Genomic DNA, 17,302 nt, shown 5'->3' on the forward strand with positions numbered 1-17,302 from the left:
TAACACAAACGCAGACATACGGTTAGGCTCTACCAGGACATGTAGCAAACTATTCATTAATGTATATGTAGGATTAGATTGCATTGCAAGTTAATTCTTATGTCACTATTTTCCGCACACAACATACAACATAGATTCCTCACATGCATACCCTCGTGAAGGGAGAATCCCCCAAAATGAATTGGGCAGACTGAATTTAAATTTACTTGCGGAACAGTGGATTTTGAAACTGATTCTATGAGAATAAATATGCTTCAACTGGAATACAAGTGGATTTGCTTCCAAGGGAAGGAGACATTGATGCACTTTTACGGGTACAAGCTGTGGAGCAGGAGACACAGACCTGATCTAGTCTGGCGCTATATAAACAACTGTAGCCAAATACATCTCCCTTCTGGCACGCGGTGAGTGGATTTCATAAATACTACAATAATGAATGAAAAATACACAGCATGCATAGACAAGGTTTGCTATGTAACCTCTGGACTCCTGTCAACCTAAACAAACACCAGTAATCAGACACTAGGGACATCACCTGAAGCTCATAAGATTCTCCTTTTGTTTGGTATCTTGTTTTTGGGAGGTGGGTTTTTAGGATAAGCTATTTTTGGGTGTGTCTGGGGGTGGGGTGTGTCAGGTAGCCACTGTGGTAGACGATGGGATAGAGGTTAAGGAGTGCCATGCCATCCCTTCATATATTTCTCCCCTCCTATATTCACAGTCCCCTTTTACCAGATGTCCGCTTTGCTGTCATCAAGAAGTGGAGAGAGGGGAATCGGCAGGCGGCTCCTTTAAGCCGGAGATGAGGACGGACATCAGAGGATACACACTTGAAGAAGGCGGGGGCGGAGAGCGCGGCAGGTTGGTCAGTAGTTGGTCCAGATACACGTGGAATGGGAACGCGAGGCGGATAAACCAGTGGGGGAAGACCGGAAAGACAGAGAAGGACTAACAGCCTTACGAGAGAGAGAACCGGAGCCCAGGGGAGGTCACAGCTTGTCGGTGAGCAGAACACACGAACCTGGCGGAGGAGGGAAAGCCGAACCAGAAGACCAGACCTCACTGAAGGACGCAGAGTCACCACGCCATGGCACCGGAGGGTCATGACTCTTCCAGGTGCGTGGGCGTCTACGGGGTTTTTGGAAAGGGGCTGAGTAAGAGAGGGATGGGAGGGGAGGCTGAGGGGTGAAAGGAACCCAGGGAAAAGGAAATAAGTGAGACGGAAACAAAGAGAAGAGCAGAAATCATCGGCTACTCTTTTTCTTTTGGTTGCTCCAACCTCTACCCCCTCCCTTCATATTTATGCATAGCTATTATTTATCCCTCACATCCTCCCTTGACTAAACCATAAAGCAAAAACACTTACCTGAGTCTTTTCCTTCTGTCTGAGGGACGACGGCGGCCGATGCTCACCTAAGGGACTGAAGAGGAAGACCCTGTGGGAAAGAAGAATATAAAAGAGACAATCAATCATTGTGATTTCCTGTAATACTAATAAAAAGTGCATACCAAGAAATTATTCAATGCAGTGTGCTCCTTCTTGCCCGAATCTTCTCCACGAGGGGCTACATACTTTCCCCACAGGGAATGGGAGACAGACACACAGAGACCAACAGACACACACACACACGGGAAAGCATAGTAGGAAAGCGCTATGTACAGTTATCATATGCTTGCATATGTACATTGTTTTAGAAAGATGGTGGAACTATTGATTCTGTTCAATGTGCTTATTTTGCTAATTACTTTTATCTGCTTTTATTATCACTGCCGTTTGGGCTGGACTGTTCCCATGAGGCGCAGGGTCAAGACTGATTTGCATATGGACATGTCTGAACTGGGGTGGCATGGTGAGCAAAATAATGATGGATTTAACCCAGGTCTCTTGACTGGGGGTGAATGTTTTGATTTGTTCTGCATTCCGTCCATCAATTGTGTGTCTTTTGCTCTATTATCATTGCAGCACATAAATTCTATACAAGAATTACGATGGTTAAATTAATAATGAAAATGCTAATGATATGTTATTTTAATTTGATATTACACATGAATTATCCCTAAGCAGAAACTCCTTCAAGGAGAAATTTAGGATTGGTACGTAGAAACACTCTATCTTTGTGAAGTTGAAAGAAAGGCTCTAGTATAGTTAATGCCTGAAGTTCCTCAACTCTCCTTAGTGAGTTTATTGTTATGAGGAAAGCAACTTTCCATGATAGGAATTGTAACTGACATTTGTGCATTGGTTCAAAAGGCCGGCCCATTAGCCTTGTAAGGACTATGTTTAAGTTCCACTCTGGAGCAGGGGGAATACTTGGCGGTATAACCCTGTTTAATCCTTCCATGAAGGCTTTAATCACTGGTACTCTGAAGAGAGATAGGTGCTGTCTATTTTGCAAGTGTGCAGCTATGACTCCCAGGTGTAAACAAATGGATGTGTAAGTTAATCCTCATTGCTGTAAATGCAACAGATAACAAATGATGTTCTGCACAAACGCATCAAGATGATTGATATTGTTGTTGTTACAATAGGCAACAAAACGTTTCCATTTGCTGCATAACATGCTCTAGTAGTCGGCTTCCAAGCTTCCTTGAGAATATTTATACAGTCTGGTGGTAGTTGTAAATAACCAAACTCTATGACTTCAGGAGCCAAATCGCTAGGTTGAGTTCTCTGGGAATTGGATGTCTGATTTCTCAATGGCTCGGAGTGAGGAGACAAGGTGTGAGATGTGGCTTTTGATGTGGAACCACTGAGAGTTCTAAGGATGAGAGTACCAAGGTTGACGAGAACATGTGGGGGCTATTAAGATCAGTGAGGAACATTTGTCTGAGCTTCCGAACTATTAATGGAATTAGCAGGAGAGGCGGAAAAGCGTAAGCAAATATCCCTGACCAAATCGTCCATAGGCATTGCCCTTGGATGCTGGGTGTGGGAACCTGGATGCAGAGTTTGGGCATTTTGCGTTGCGCACTGTGGCAAACAGATCTATCTGTGGAAAACCTCAGTTTTGAACGTAGGGAAGAAGAACTTGGGGATAAAGTTCCCACTTGTGGACTTGCTACCTGTGTCTGCTGAGCAGGTCTGCAATCTGATGGTCTACTCCTGGGAGGTGTTCTGCTAGGAGATAGATTTTCTGGCGAATCGCCCAATCCCAAATGCTTTGTACAAGGCACGACAGCTGGAGAGAGGGAGTCCCTCCCTATTTCTGTAGGTAGTACATTGCTGTCATGTTGTCTGTGCGAACTAAGACAGTCTTGCCTACAAGTTGGGTGAGAAAAGCTGAGTGCTAGGAACACTGCTAGAAGTTCCAGGTAGTTGATGTAAAGACGTTTGTGTTTGTCTGACCACAGCCCCTGGACTTTGTAATGTTGAAGATGGGCACCCCAACCGGTTAACGATGTGTCTGTGGAATCGGGTCTATGAAAAGCTGTCCTTCTGCTAAATTTTGAAGGTTCCACCACTGCAGCGAGCGATGGTTTCCGCTGGCTACAAACACTAGGTCGGGGTCGCAAATTGCGAGGCTCATTAATATTAATGAGAATCCCGCAATTTGCGAGCCCATTGGGAATGCCAGCCCTACCAGGGATGGTGGCCTGCTGGGCTCAGCAGACCACCATGACTGGGACTGCTTTTTAATAAAGCAGCTTTTTTTTCCTTTTTTTTTTTTAAATGCAGCCCGTTTTTCTTAAAGGAAAACGGGATGCATAAAAAAAAAATGAAACTTTTTGTTTCATTCTTTAAGGACTGGCAGTGGTCCTGGGACCACTGCCGGCCCTTAAAAAATATTTTTAGACACAGTCACAAAGTGGAAGAGGTACCCTGGGGACCCCTTCGAAATTGCGACTGCATTACCATCCTCTTGAAGAGGGTGGTCATTTGCAAGTGTTTTTCGACTGCAATTGTGGTCTTAAAACATTCACACATAGCATTGCGGACGCAATTAGGAAGGTAATGCCCCTTCCTAATTGCGACTTACAATTCTTAAATAGAGAGTCGCAAATAAACTGCGACTCGCTACTTTGGAATTGTACATGGCCAACAGTGATTTTGCATGTGCAAACAGGTTCGCAAACCCGTTTGCGCATGCAAAATAACGTCGTACATCTGGCCCCCTGTGATTGATTCCACTAACTTGCTAGACATTGTGGCAGAGGACGCATGTGAAGCCTTGCATGAGGTACGATTGCAACGCAGGATGCCATCATTCCCAGCAGATGCATGAAGACTCTGACTGGTAATGATTGGTTGGGTTGAAATTGTAATAGTGTGGCCTGGATATTGTGAATCCTGGCTATATTGGGAGTGGCTAGAGCTTTGAGAGTGTTGATGGAGGCTTCCAGATAAGATTGCACTTGTGCCGGACACAGGTGAGATTTTTGTGCAATTATTGTAAAACCCAACTGGTGAAGTAGATGTACTGTTGTCCGATTGTGTAGTGTCCTTGGTGAGAGAGAGGATGATCTGGGTGTCGTGGGCGTAGGATACTATACTGAGTCCGTGCTGTTTGACGATGGTGACAACGTGTGATTCCTAGTGGGTAAAAACACGGAAGAAGATGTCCTGGCGTGTGACGTCACCTACCGAGGATCGAGAGTGGGAGAGCGGCCCGGAGGAGCAGAGAACGGAGCTTTTGGAAGTGAACCCGGGGACGACAGGAGTAAGCCAGGAGGCCACCGGATTCGTGAATCGCCGTGCCACACTCCTGAGGGAGGAGTGTGGCTACAACAGGTACGGCAGCGTTTGGCGGGCTGGGTAGGAAGACGGGGTTCTTCTAAACCGTAGCCGCGTGTGTGCCAGAATATCTGCCCAATCTTTCTTTGTCCTCACCGTGTAAATATACCCCTCCTCACCAGTAATCACGCCTCTGCACCCTCGAACGTTTAATAAAGTGTTTAGCACCTTAACACCGGTGTCCCCTGCACTTGCCCGGTTCCCTGTGGGAGAGTCCAGATAGAGTACATATCCTGACGATCTGTACCTGTTTATTTTCCCTGGCGGAGTCCAACGAGGAGTTAGGAAGAATGGAACATCCCCTGAAGTCTGCTTCTTAACCATCTGGAAACAAGACCATAACCAGACGCCATCACGGACCCCAGAGCTTGTCAGAGAGACACCTTGACAACCCGCCATAAAAAGACGTTTTCCAAAATAAAACCTTACCTACCCCGAACTGGTCTTAGGTCTCTTCTTGATCCCACGCCACAGTCACACACTACAACATCTTTCCCTTTAAACCGAAGATAACAGCCTACAATAAAAAACGAACCAAAAAGCAACAAAACTAGAAAATGCATTTCCAAAAGCTGCAAAAGAGAAACAGTTAATATGATTGAAAAATATTAAACTTTGTTGGTACCTTAGTAATGTGCTTCCTTCTCGGCTTCACTCCATCTGCAGCAATAACGCTCTGAAAGGAGAAATTACTGCTGTGAGTCTCAGAGTCTTCAGTATTACTAGTCTCAGTCACAAAGACTGCTGTGTCGGAAGATAACATTCTCTCATTTGGCTTCATAGATCCACCAGTTACGCAATCGCTATTAACAGACAGGCCACTGTCAGCAGCATCACAACTTCAGGCAGACCAGCAATGAGGATCTCACCACTCACATTGGGTGAACAGACTCATCTCTGCTACATACATCCACTCTGTTTTCAAATTTGCTTGGGGCTGTCAAAATGCAAAGAGCTGCAATATATTCGTCACACTTTCCTGACTACCTTGTTTTAAAAAGTTGTGACATTCAAGCGTGATGCTTGGTTCATCTCCAAGCTGAATTTTTTTAGAGGTTCTATTGCCACACAATACTATTCCCATATTCCAGTTTGTCCACAGGGTGCTTCAAGCCTGGTAGGTTATCACCTGCGTGTTTTGCAGATAATTTCAGATCGTTTCTGTAAGAAACTGAATTATTATTTACGGTAGATGAGGAACAATCACAACCGTTGTCAGAATGTACTTTCAAAGCCATTCAACTAACCTAGGATCAACCCCCTGATACCTAAGCACGGAACAGGCAGGCTTAACTTAAGGCAGGGGTCTTCAAACTGTGGGGCGCGACCCCTAGGGGGGCCGTGGACCGATGCAAAGGGGGTCTCGCCTTCACAGTGTCACTTCTGCCTCCAGGGCTTCAGCCCCCCTCCTCCCCCATCCTGTCTCTCAGCCCGGCTGCTGCAGTGCAGCTCGCGTGCTCCTGGGGCCTCAGCTGAGCAGTGTCTGGAGTCTTATCTCCGGCCGAGTTTTCACAGGTCTTTAAAGACCATTAGCATATTTACATGCCTTTGTTAACGGATTACCTAAGATTCGTTTTTTTATGGTTCCAGTACCCCCTGGGCCCCCACCCTGCCTATTTCTTACACTTGTATATTTACACTTACTGCTGTAGTGTGAGAATGCATTTAATGAAAATAAATATAAAGTTGGGTTGCCAAAAGAAACATGCCTGCTATGTGTTGTTTAAAGATCCTGCAGAGGCCTGCTCTTGACACTAAATTGAGTTATACATAAAAAAGTATGTATTAATTAGGTATGTGACTTTTCTGTCTTTATTCTCTTTAATTATTAGTCATGGATCATTAAGGCATCCCTAGAACACAATTAAACGTGTTTTCTATTTATATTTGCTGTTCTAAGTATTCACAGATAAGTGCAAAAAATACAGCTGTAGGTGATTGCTTATTTCTGGGCCATCAAAATAATGAGCTGGTAACCCTAATCATTAGACTGGAAGTTTGTTGCAGGATCAGCACATTATTTATTTCCTCCACCCTTGAACCCTGATTAATGCCATTATAGCAATAATTTAACTTATATCTGAAACCCTACGCTTCAAGTTTTTGGGAATGCACCATGCTTTCAGACCACTCACTTCTCATTCTCGCCTTCACTTTCACGTTCACCCTGCACTCCCAGCGATCACAATGCACTCACACTGATCACCATGCACTCATACTGATCACCATGCACTCACAGCAATCACCATGCACTCACACTATTCACCCGCTCACCCTGCACTCACACTATTCACCCGCTCACCTTGCACTCACACTATTCACCGCTCACCCTGCACTCACACTGACCCCCCTGCACTCACACTGACCACCATGCACTCACACTGATCACCATGCACTCACACTGATCACCATGCACTCACACTGATCACCATGCACTCACACTGATCACCATGCACTCACAGCAATCACCATGCACTCACAGCAATCACCATGCACTCACAGCAATCACCCTGCACTCACACTATTCACCCGCTCACCCTGCACTCACACTATTCACCCGCTCACCCTGTACTCACACTGATCACCATGCACTCACACTGATCACCATGCACTTACACTGATCACCATGCACTCACACTGATCACCATGCACTCACACCGATCACCGTGCACTCACACCGATCACCATGCACTAACACCAATCACCATGCACTCACACCAATCACCATGCACTCACACCAATCACCATGCACTCACACCGATCACCATGCACTCACACCGATCACCATGCACTCACCCTTGCTGCTCCCGGCAATGGCCAGGTGAGCTTCTAATGTGGCAGCCTGTATTCCAGCGGATTGGAAGGCCCTTCACAGAGGTTGACTAGACATCTTTCTGATGTTAATTGCTGTATTTTGGTTATAAACTGGTACTGATGGGGTGAAATCTTTCCTCAGTATTACTGTGTTTAAAAAAATTCTAAATAATAAAGCAATGCTACCTCAAAATACGCAACATCACAGAACATTATTTACATTTTCTACTCACACAATTTAGTCAAGCCTGTCGCATAATTTGGTCCTCACCGTCCTCATAACCTAGAGGTTTAGAAATTTTTGTCAGGAGGGGGTCCTTACGCTTGAAAATGTTGACAGGGGGGTCTCGGCATCCAGAAGTTTGAAGACCTCTGACTTAAGGTAATATGTCAAATATTTATGCAGAAACCCAAAAAGTAAAAGTCAAAATTCAAAACAATAAAAAACCCAAACCAAAATAGAAAAAAAAGTAAAATATATTGAACAAAATGACACTAAAATGACAAAATCCAATAAGGGGAATGAGATATGAACTGTAACGCTGTAAGAATCACAAGGTGCCAATGGATGAGGGGCCCGGGCATGGATTAGTCTCTCTGGAGCTGACTGCCAAGTCTGACTGAACTTGTTCTCCCTATTCAGCATGAAGTCACTATACCGGAGGAAGGGCTTTAAGTGGAATGAAAAACCTTGTGATGGCTCCCAGAGGGACGTGGTCGATGTAATGAAGGGCGTGGCTTAAAAACCCAAACTGAAAATCTATGCTCGGCATAGTGTGTCGCCCCACTGGTATTTTGCTGCTTCGCCATTCCATCCATAGACAACAAGTAACATTACATCTACCTCAAGCCAGGACTATTGGCTTTGTCAATGTTTGTTAGTTGCATAAGATAAATATGCAACAGCGATGGTTTCAAAGCTTGAGGGGGGGCTGCTAAGGGTGAGAGGGGGCTGCGAGAGGTATGAGAACTGTAGCTGGTGTGAGAGCGGCGCTGCGAGGGTGTGATGGGTGCTGCGAGGGTGTGATGGGAGCTGCGAGGATGTGAGGGGCACTGTGGGGTGGTGAGAGGATGCTGTGAGGGTGTAATGGGCGCTGCGAGGGTGTGATGGGCGCTGCGAGGATGTGAGAGGCGCTGTGGGGTGGTGAAAGGACGCCGTGAGGGGTGCTGCTGGGGATGAGAGTGGCGGTGCTAAGGGTGAGAGGGGCTCTGCTAGAGGTGAGAAAGAACTTCAGATGGTGTGAAAGCTGCACTGCTTGAGCGAGAGAGGGCCTGGTGGGGGTAACAGATATGCTGAAGAGGGAGCGAAAGGGCACTGTAGTAGACAAGCAGTACTTCGGGGGTTAGAAGGGTAACACAGGGTTCAGTGACGGGGGCTGCAGGGGGCAAGGGATGCCCTGCAAGGGGGGAGAGGGGACATTGCTGGTGGGAGAAGGGCACTGACGTGTGCCTGGGAGCTGTGCACGAGAGGGGAGCACTGTAGACTTCATTGAGGGCATTGAAGAGGGGAGGCTGGGGGCACTACCACAGTGAGGAGTGCCATGGCAGTGGCTAACAACAACAAAAGGATGGAGCAGATAGTGTGATAAGTGTGTAAACGGGCGCTCCTCTGGTGTGAGATTGGATTCCCCATGGAGGGAGGCCTGGCGGCGCGTCACTGGTTGAAGGTGTAACTCGGGGAGTGATCCGAGGTGCGCGTCTGGTAGTGAGCCGTCACAGGGAGATCTTGAAAGGAGTGAGTTTGTATGGTGGGGGAAGTCCCTGTCTATCGGGACTGTTTGTGCACGCGTGTGGTTGAGGTGTGAATAGGACGCACACTGCAAGAAGTCACTGTGGAGAGAGTGGATGTGTGCACAGGTGATAGTGAGTGTATGGAATTACCGTGTGAAGGTTGCATCCATGCAGGTGGTGAGGAAGCAAGGAGAGGGTGAACCAGTGTGTGTAATGACTGTCTGCTGGCGGGCTGTGTGCAGCGATAAGGGGCTGCTCGTTGAAGGTGTGTGCAGCGTGATTGTGAGGGGACTGTGAGTGCAGGTAGTTTCTGAGAACAACTGTCTGCCAGCAGTGCGTGATACGTCACCGGTGCCCTGAAAACGCGCTGGCGGTACATAAATCGCAGTGACGCCCCTCATGGAAAGTGCATGTAAGGCGCGTGTCTTCAGAGAAATGTGTGCACCGGGAACCATTGTGCAGACATTATATCAGAGGGAGTGTGTCAGTGAGATTGTGCATAGAGAGGCTTCTTGCAGAAAGTCACTACAACAAAGAGTGTGCAGGAGGAGTGCGTGTATGGGGGTCACCAGCTAGGAAGTCACTACAGCTGATTAGGAAGTCACTGCAAGAAAAGTGTGTGCATAGGGGGGTCACCAGCTAGGTAGCCCCTAGCCACTGCAGGGAGAGTGCTTGCAGGGTGAGTGCGTGCATGGTGAATACCAGCTAGGAAGTCACCGCAAGGAAAGTGTGTGCAAGGTAAGTGCGTGCATGGGGGGTCACTGGTTAGGAAGTTTTTGCGACAAAAGTGTGTGCAGGGTGAAGGCATGCATGAGGGGCACCAGCTAGGAAGTCGCTTTAAGGAAAGTGTTTGCAGGGTGAGTGCGTGCATGGGGGGGTTGCTGGCTTGAAAGTTATGTGGCCTACACTGTCATCCACTCGAAAAGGGTGTTCTGTTCTATATTAGTACATGTGTGGTATACGAGGCTCCGAGTAGGATTGCAAGCCATGAGTCAGCAGGGGGCAGTTATTCCGCAGCTGTTTACTCCTACCGCTCATGAGTATTCAAAGGTATGGGAAATCCACACGCACAGGGGTGTAATCACTCAGAAAAACACAGCAGGCCGCACATGATGAATACCACTTTAATTTGACAAGTCCCAAAGACAGCTCTGTGATCAAGAACAGAGAATAGTGCGTGTGTGCGTGATGACGTGCGTGTGTGGGGATTGCCCAAGAGTAAAATGTCAATGTCTGAGTTCCCTCACAGATTTTCAGTAATTTTCGCCAATACTGCACTTAAGGAACCTAGTCTGCCAAGATATCTGCTTGTTGGTTATTGTTAGACCTGGCACCTTGGCGTGAGTTTCATTTCCACTTTTTGCTGATGTGCCTCAGATGTTTTTGCTGGGGTCCGCTGCTCAGGGCACTGCGCCAAGGCCATTCCGTGCGGCAGTGCAAGTGCTCCCTATGTAAAGTATAACTGTGATTGATATTCCTGATTGGTTTATTGGATTTACTGTCAGTCCCCAGTAAAGTGCACCAGGAGTGCCAGGGCTTGTAAATGCCAATACTGCTAGTGGGCCGGCAGCGCTGGTTGCGCCACCCACAAAAGCAGCCTTTTAAAATGTGTCTAGGGTCTGCCATTGCAGAACCTCCGTGCAGTCTGGTACTGTCATGCTGGCTGGGCAAGTGCACACACTTGCCAGCCCCTAAACCTTCCCTTAACTTCATATTAGTCACCCCTATGGTAGGCCCTAGGGCAGGGTGCATTGTAAGTGTAAGGTAGGAATGCTCTGATGTGCGTGGCATGTCCTAATAGTGAATTACAGCCAAATTACAGCCAAATTCGTTTTTCACTATTGTAAGGCTACTTGTTCTCTTAGGCCAGATGGGCTGCTGGAATTATGGTCTTGTCTGAGCTTGCCCCCTAACCTGAGCCACAGGACCATCTGGCTCAACCTGCTCTCTGCTCGTCTGCCGGTAATTTCAAGGACTTCAGCCCCGCCGGAGACTTGACCTGTGGTGCCCCCAGCCCCTCCTTGAGGCCGTGACCAAACCGTGTTTCCCCGTCCCCGCCGAGGAAGAGCCCCGCTCCGTCGAGCTGCTCTCCCCCCGCTGAGGGAAATCGCTGTGTCACCTCGCCTTGGAGGCTCGCTGCCGTGACCTTTGTGGTGCCCCCCAGCCCCTCCTAGAGGCAGTGATCGAACTGTGCTTCCCCGTCCCCACCGAGAGAGAGCCCGCTCCATCGAGCCGCTCTGCCCACGCTGAGGGAAGTCGCTGTATCACCGCCGTTGGAGGCCCGCTGGTGCACCCCCCCACGCTCCCGCCTGACGTCCCCACTGGTCCCTACAGACACAGAGGACAGACGGCTGAAGCTTCGGGAGCCTCGGGTGCCAGCCTCGCTCTGCTGAGAGCCACCGTGTGCCCCGCAACAGCCTTCACGGAAACCCCCAAGAGATGCCGCACACCGGCGCACACGTTCTTCTTTCCCCTCGAGAGCACTGTGCGCGGCGGTTGCCTTTGTACACTGATCTCCCCACCTGAGCTGCCCTTCAACCTTCAGCGCTCACCCTCCGTGCGCCGCAAGAAGCGTACCCCTTGATCGGACTGCCCCGAATGCCTCGTTGCTGGGAGCGGTACGAGTCGAACCCGTGCTCACGCCAGATGCATGAGACGCGGTAGGGTTTCGCTGTTTACACCGGAAGAGGCACACAGAAGCGCAACAAAGCAGCTAGTGAGTCCTGAGAGGACTCAAGGAACTGAACTAAACATTTAAACTGCAACAAGGAGAACACTGCCTATTTTCAACCTTGTGGCTAGGAAAAGCGTTACCTATGGTCTTGTGATAAATACTTGCCTGCATATCTATATTTTTACATAAAGAAGACGTATTTTTATATAACCACAGCCTGGTGTCCATTTGTAGGGGGATTGGTACATTTTACTGTGTGTGTTATTACAAATGCTTAACTCAGAAACGCCTGAAGAATAGCCTTGACTGCTCACGCCACGCACCTAGAGGGTGAGCAAGGGTAATTCTAAGGGGTCATCCTTTGCCCTGACTTAGAGGAGAGGGTCCCTGCTTGTCACAAGGGAAAACTTGCGCCAACCAGAGACCCCCAATTCTAACAGTTATTATGTTAGCATTTTAAATGCTGCACCTTTTAATTTGTTCCGATATGAAAAGATCCTTAACCTGCACCGGCTTTGATAAGGGGAAGGAAAGCATTTTTAAAGGGAACTTGTGAGAAAGTAGCTTTTTTTCGAGGAAATATTGTTTGTTTGTGGCGGATTGCTGTGTTCAAGTTGTACATTTGGGAAAAACCTGATCTATGAAAAGGCCAATATTTGTGACGTCCATAAAACTTAAATCTGGTAGTAAACATCTGGCACACTCCGAGATGCAAGTAACACTGAATGGCCTGTCCCACACAAAATACTGGCTGCGCACGGAGTTAGCACCGCGTGGGACGGGATCGTCCACGAGTAAAATCGATATAAAGCAAAGATTTTGACTTCAGCGTGTATTTATAGCTCCCGGGAATTCTGTGCTACATGTCCACCACCACCATGTCCACCACGTCCATCACCACCACGTCCACCACCACATCCACCACAACCACATCCACCACCACCATGTCCACCACCACCATGCCCACCACCATCACCACGTCCACCACCACCACCATGTCCACATCCACCACTACCATGTCCACCACCACCACATCCACCACTACCATGTCCAACACCACCACATCCACTACCACCACCACATCCACCACCACGACCACATCCACCATATCCACCACCACCATGTCCACCACCACCAAGTCCAAGACCACCACCACCACGTCCATCAACACCACATCCACCACCACTACTTTCACCACAACCATGTCCACCACCACTACGTCCACCACCATGTCCACCACCACCACGTCCACCACCACACCCACCTCCACCACCACCATGTCCACCACCACCACCACCACCACGTCCACCACTAACATGTTAACCACCAACCAGTCCACCACCACCATGTCCACCACCACCGCGTCCACCACCACGTCCACCACCATGTCCACCCCACCACGTCCACCACCACCATGTCCACAACCACCACCACGTACACCACCACCACATCCACCACATTCCCCACCACCATGTCCACCACCACCACGTACACCACCCCCACACCCACCACCACCACATCCAACACCACTTCCATCACCACAACATCCACCACCACGTCCACTACTACCATGTCAACCACCAACCACGTCCACCACCACGTCCACCACTATCATGTCCACCACCACCATGACCACCACCACCACGTCCATCAACTCCACATCCACCACCACTATGTCCACCACAACGATGTCCACCACCACTACGTCCACCATCATGTCCACCACCACCAGGTCCACCACCACACCCACCACCACCATGTCCACCACCACCACATCCAGAACCACCATGTCCACCACATACACCACCACGTCCACCACCATGTCCACCACCATCACCACGTCCACAACCACCACCTCCACCACCACCTCCAACACCACCTTCACCACCACCACATCCACCACCACTATGTCCACCACCACTATGTCCACCACATCCACCACCGCATCCACCACCACCAGGTCCATCATACCACCATCGCTCTGACACATCTGGAAAGTTAGGGAAGGATTAGCAGAATGAGCAGCTATTACTCCCATGGGACCACCGAGAACAAAGGAGATACAGCGGCCCGGCTCAAATGCGATCCCTTTTTGAAGAACATGGAAATACACATGTAGCTGGGGCGGTCGCCGGGAGGATAGATATCAGTGATACTCAAAGTACGGCCCGGGGGCCGCATAAGGCCCTCCAGGTCTTTACATGCAGACACCCCGGCATCAGCAGCACTCGACTCAGAAGTAACATGAAAAAGAAACGTACATATACAGCAAACACTTATTTAAAGGTTAATTGCAGTTAGGAAAAGGAAGTAACTAGGCTCTTAACTTTAGGAACACCTTCATTCTTAAAGGCAGCCACTAGATATACATGCTTTGTTTCCCTACCCCGACTTTACACCCTGCTGGCATCAGTGCATCCCTCTGTCACACCATAAACCAAACTTTGCGGCCCCCGGGAAAATGTTTGTGAGTACCTGTGACCTAGATCAACAAAAGGTGGCAGTAGTTAGACTCGAGGACGAAACAGAAGCATGCATCTCTAAAAGGCACAAACAGGAACCAATGAAAACAAGCCTTGCCTTTGGGACCTTATAAGTGTTTAGCCATACAACAGTTGATGCTGTTGCATCAAGGATATTGTGCTGCATAACTAAATACTTGTAAGGTCCCAAAAGCGAGACCTACTGGCTATGCCAATGCTTGTTGTTTATGTTTAGCTATACAATAATTAGGTATTCAATCTTTCCATCTCATGACCGCACCTGGGGTTTAATATGGGTGCTGTGGTCCCTGTTGTGGGTCTGGCATCCTTGGCTGGCCCTGCTGAGCTTTCTAAGGCCTTTTCGTAACACCAGGACTGAACTAAAGAGGGCCTGTGGATGACAACTGCGCATGCGCTGAGGACAGACACAGCCTACCAGGGCGGAGCGCGGGTTAAAGAGGGCCTGTGGATGAACAACTGTGCATGCGCTGAGGACAGACACAGCCTCCTGCCGCCGAGCGATGGTTCAGGAAGGTCTTGAATTAACACAGCCTACCGCGGATTAAAGATGGCCTGTGGATCACACCTGCGGCGGAGCATGGGTTACAGAGGTCTTGGGTGAACGCCTGCACATGCGCGGAGGACACACACTACCTCCCGCCGCCGAGCGTTGATTCAGGAAGGTCTTGAATTAAGAATCTGGAACTCACTTCCACCAAACATTAGAAAAATTCCAAACACTGCAACATTCAAGAGGGAAGCGAAGATCTTCCTAATGAACAAGTTCCTCCCTTAGGCAAGACTTTCCATCAGTACTACACTGGAATCTTGATGTAGAACTTAATGGCAATACACATCGGGATCATTCGGAGAGGATCAGAGGTACACCTCTGTACACTAAACAGATCCTAAATGTGTTATTGTTGAAACTGCTAAGAAAGACATATACCGGACTCTAATATATATTAACACTACTATACCGTTGTACTCTAACTGTAACACATGTAACTGTGAAACGCTCTGATACCCTTGGGTCACGTTCGCGCTATACAAAACTCTATAAATAAAAATAAATAAATAAAATATGTTGTGTGTTTTGTTTCATTAATTTTCCAGACCATATATTGAACTGCATACCTTGGTGATGTATTCTAGAACTGTCTTTTCATTCAAACAATTGCGACACCTAACTGAACACGTTGTAGCCAATATCATTAGATACCCAGGTTCTGATGGACATGGGGCAACCCTATTAATGTTTATGGTAACATTCTAAAAGTGTCATTTTCAGAATTGTAATTTAAAATTCAACTTCAACATGAGTTAGGATTTTAAATAAGACACCAAACTTGAACCAAACATCTCTTCCCATTGGGAAAATACACCTCTAAAATGTAACACAGCAACTCCAATGTTATCCTACGAGAGAGATAGGCTGCGATGTAGTAAAAAACAAACGTAAGAGCTTTTCACTGCCATGACATGTAAAACGTAAAAGCACATGCCCAACTTTTTAAATACTACACCCTGCTCTTAGGGCTAACCAGGGCCTACCATAGGGGTAACTTACATGTATTAACAAGCAATGGCATAGCCAATAGGTCTCACCTTTGGGACCTTATCAGTGTTTAATCAGAGCTTTTGATTTTGGCAATGTTTTTAAGCTATGTTACCCAAGTAGACAGATATGCCTAAGTAGAAAAGAGAGAGTTTGATGTACCCAACAATTGAATATCTTGTTAGTGTGGATTAAAACGATACACAAACCCTAATGCACAAGCAGATAATAAAAGTGCTTGTGCCTGAAGCAGAGGGACCGTGAAGTTTGCAAACTTAGGTTGGTGTGGGTGCAATTCCTGCATTGTCTATTTCTGACGAGTTGCCCTACCACTGCTGAAACAAGGCCAATGGAGGCACCAATGGGTGAGGTGGACTGGCCTCAAGGGTTATGTGACCTCAGTGCCAAAGTCACTGTCGCTATAGCGTGTGCTGCTTCATTGGCCTGCCTGCAAGACTGGAGGTGAACTTCGGTATGGATTGTGGTCTAAGGTTAACCCATACCTGCCACTGCTAGGGTCCAGCTGCTAGTGCTAAGACACTAGGGCTTCTAAGGTCCAGTGGGGCCTTCTAAGGTCTAGCATGGGAATATGCTCCCTCAGGAGAATGGTCTGGTAATGAATGCTGAACCTGGTTCACCAGTACCAAAGTCGGCATCTCTGGCCATAGAGCCAAATTCTCACCCCCACTGAACACCATACTGCCCCACTGAGAAAAAAGAGCCCCATCACGTAGAAATTTGTGAATAAAGTAAAGCACCACCTGAATATCTTTTGAGGTGTTATTCCTCTGGCGCAGTAGGGACTACTTTATAGTGTATTGCTCTGATTTAAGAGTATACAAGCTGTTTGTTTTGTTCTCAGTGGGGGAACCAATCATTGATTTATTGTTTTTTTTATTTTTGATATATGTATGTGTTTGATATATGTTGTATATGTTGTATATATTGTATATATGTAGTGTATCATATATATGAGTGTGATTTAATTGTTTGTGTAAAGATGTGTACATTGTGTATTAATGAAAACTGTATACGTACTAGTTTGTTGTGACTATACTGTGTTTCTTTTCCCATCACTTGAAACGTACACAAGCTGTAATAGCAGAAATTAATTTGTCCTTAATAAGAATAGAGATTAGCAGGATAATTAATTGTACTCTGGCTGGAAATAAATGTTTTTGATTGATCCCTCCATACCATTCTTTTGTGACTTTACATCATTAATGTTATTGCCCTGGTAATTGAGAGTAATTTGGGCCGACCCCTATTATGTATATACGTGTCCACTGAGAAAAACTTGCACTGCCTTT

The 17,302-nt window shown here is 47.4% G+C and overlaps 1 long non-coding RNA gene across 1 annotated transcript in view; it reads right to left on the bottom strand.

Annotated features, from left to right (window-relative positions):
* The window catches only part of LOC147737600 (uncharacterized), a 38,148-nt gene that overhangs the window by 16,832 nt on the left and 4,014 nt on the right, over positions 1-17,302 (bottom strand). The window contains exons 2-3 of the long non-coding RNA XR_015299336.1: positions 5,358-5,408; positions 1,367-1,436 (exon numbers count right to left, since the gene is read on the bottom strand). This is a non-coding gene — a long non-coding RNA (uncharacterized LOC147737600). The remainder of the gene's footprint in view (positions 1-1,366; positions 1,437-5,357; positions 5,409-17,302) is intronic.

The sequence above is a fragment of the Lissotriton vulgaris genome, chromosome 1_1 (genome assembly GCF_964263255.1).
Source record: "Lissotriton vulgaris chromosome 1_1, aLisVul1.2, whole genome shotgun sequence".
Lineage (NCBI taxonomy): Eukaryota > Metazoa > Chordata > Amphibia > Caudata > Salamandridae > Lissotriton > Lissotriton vulgaris.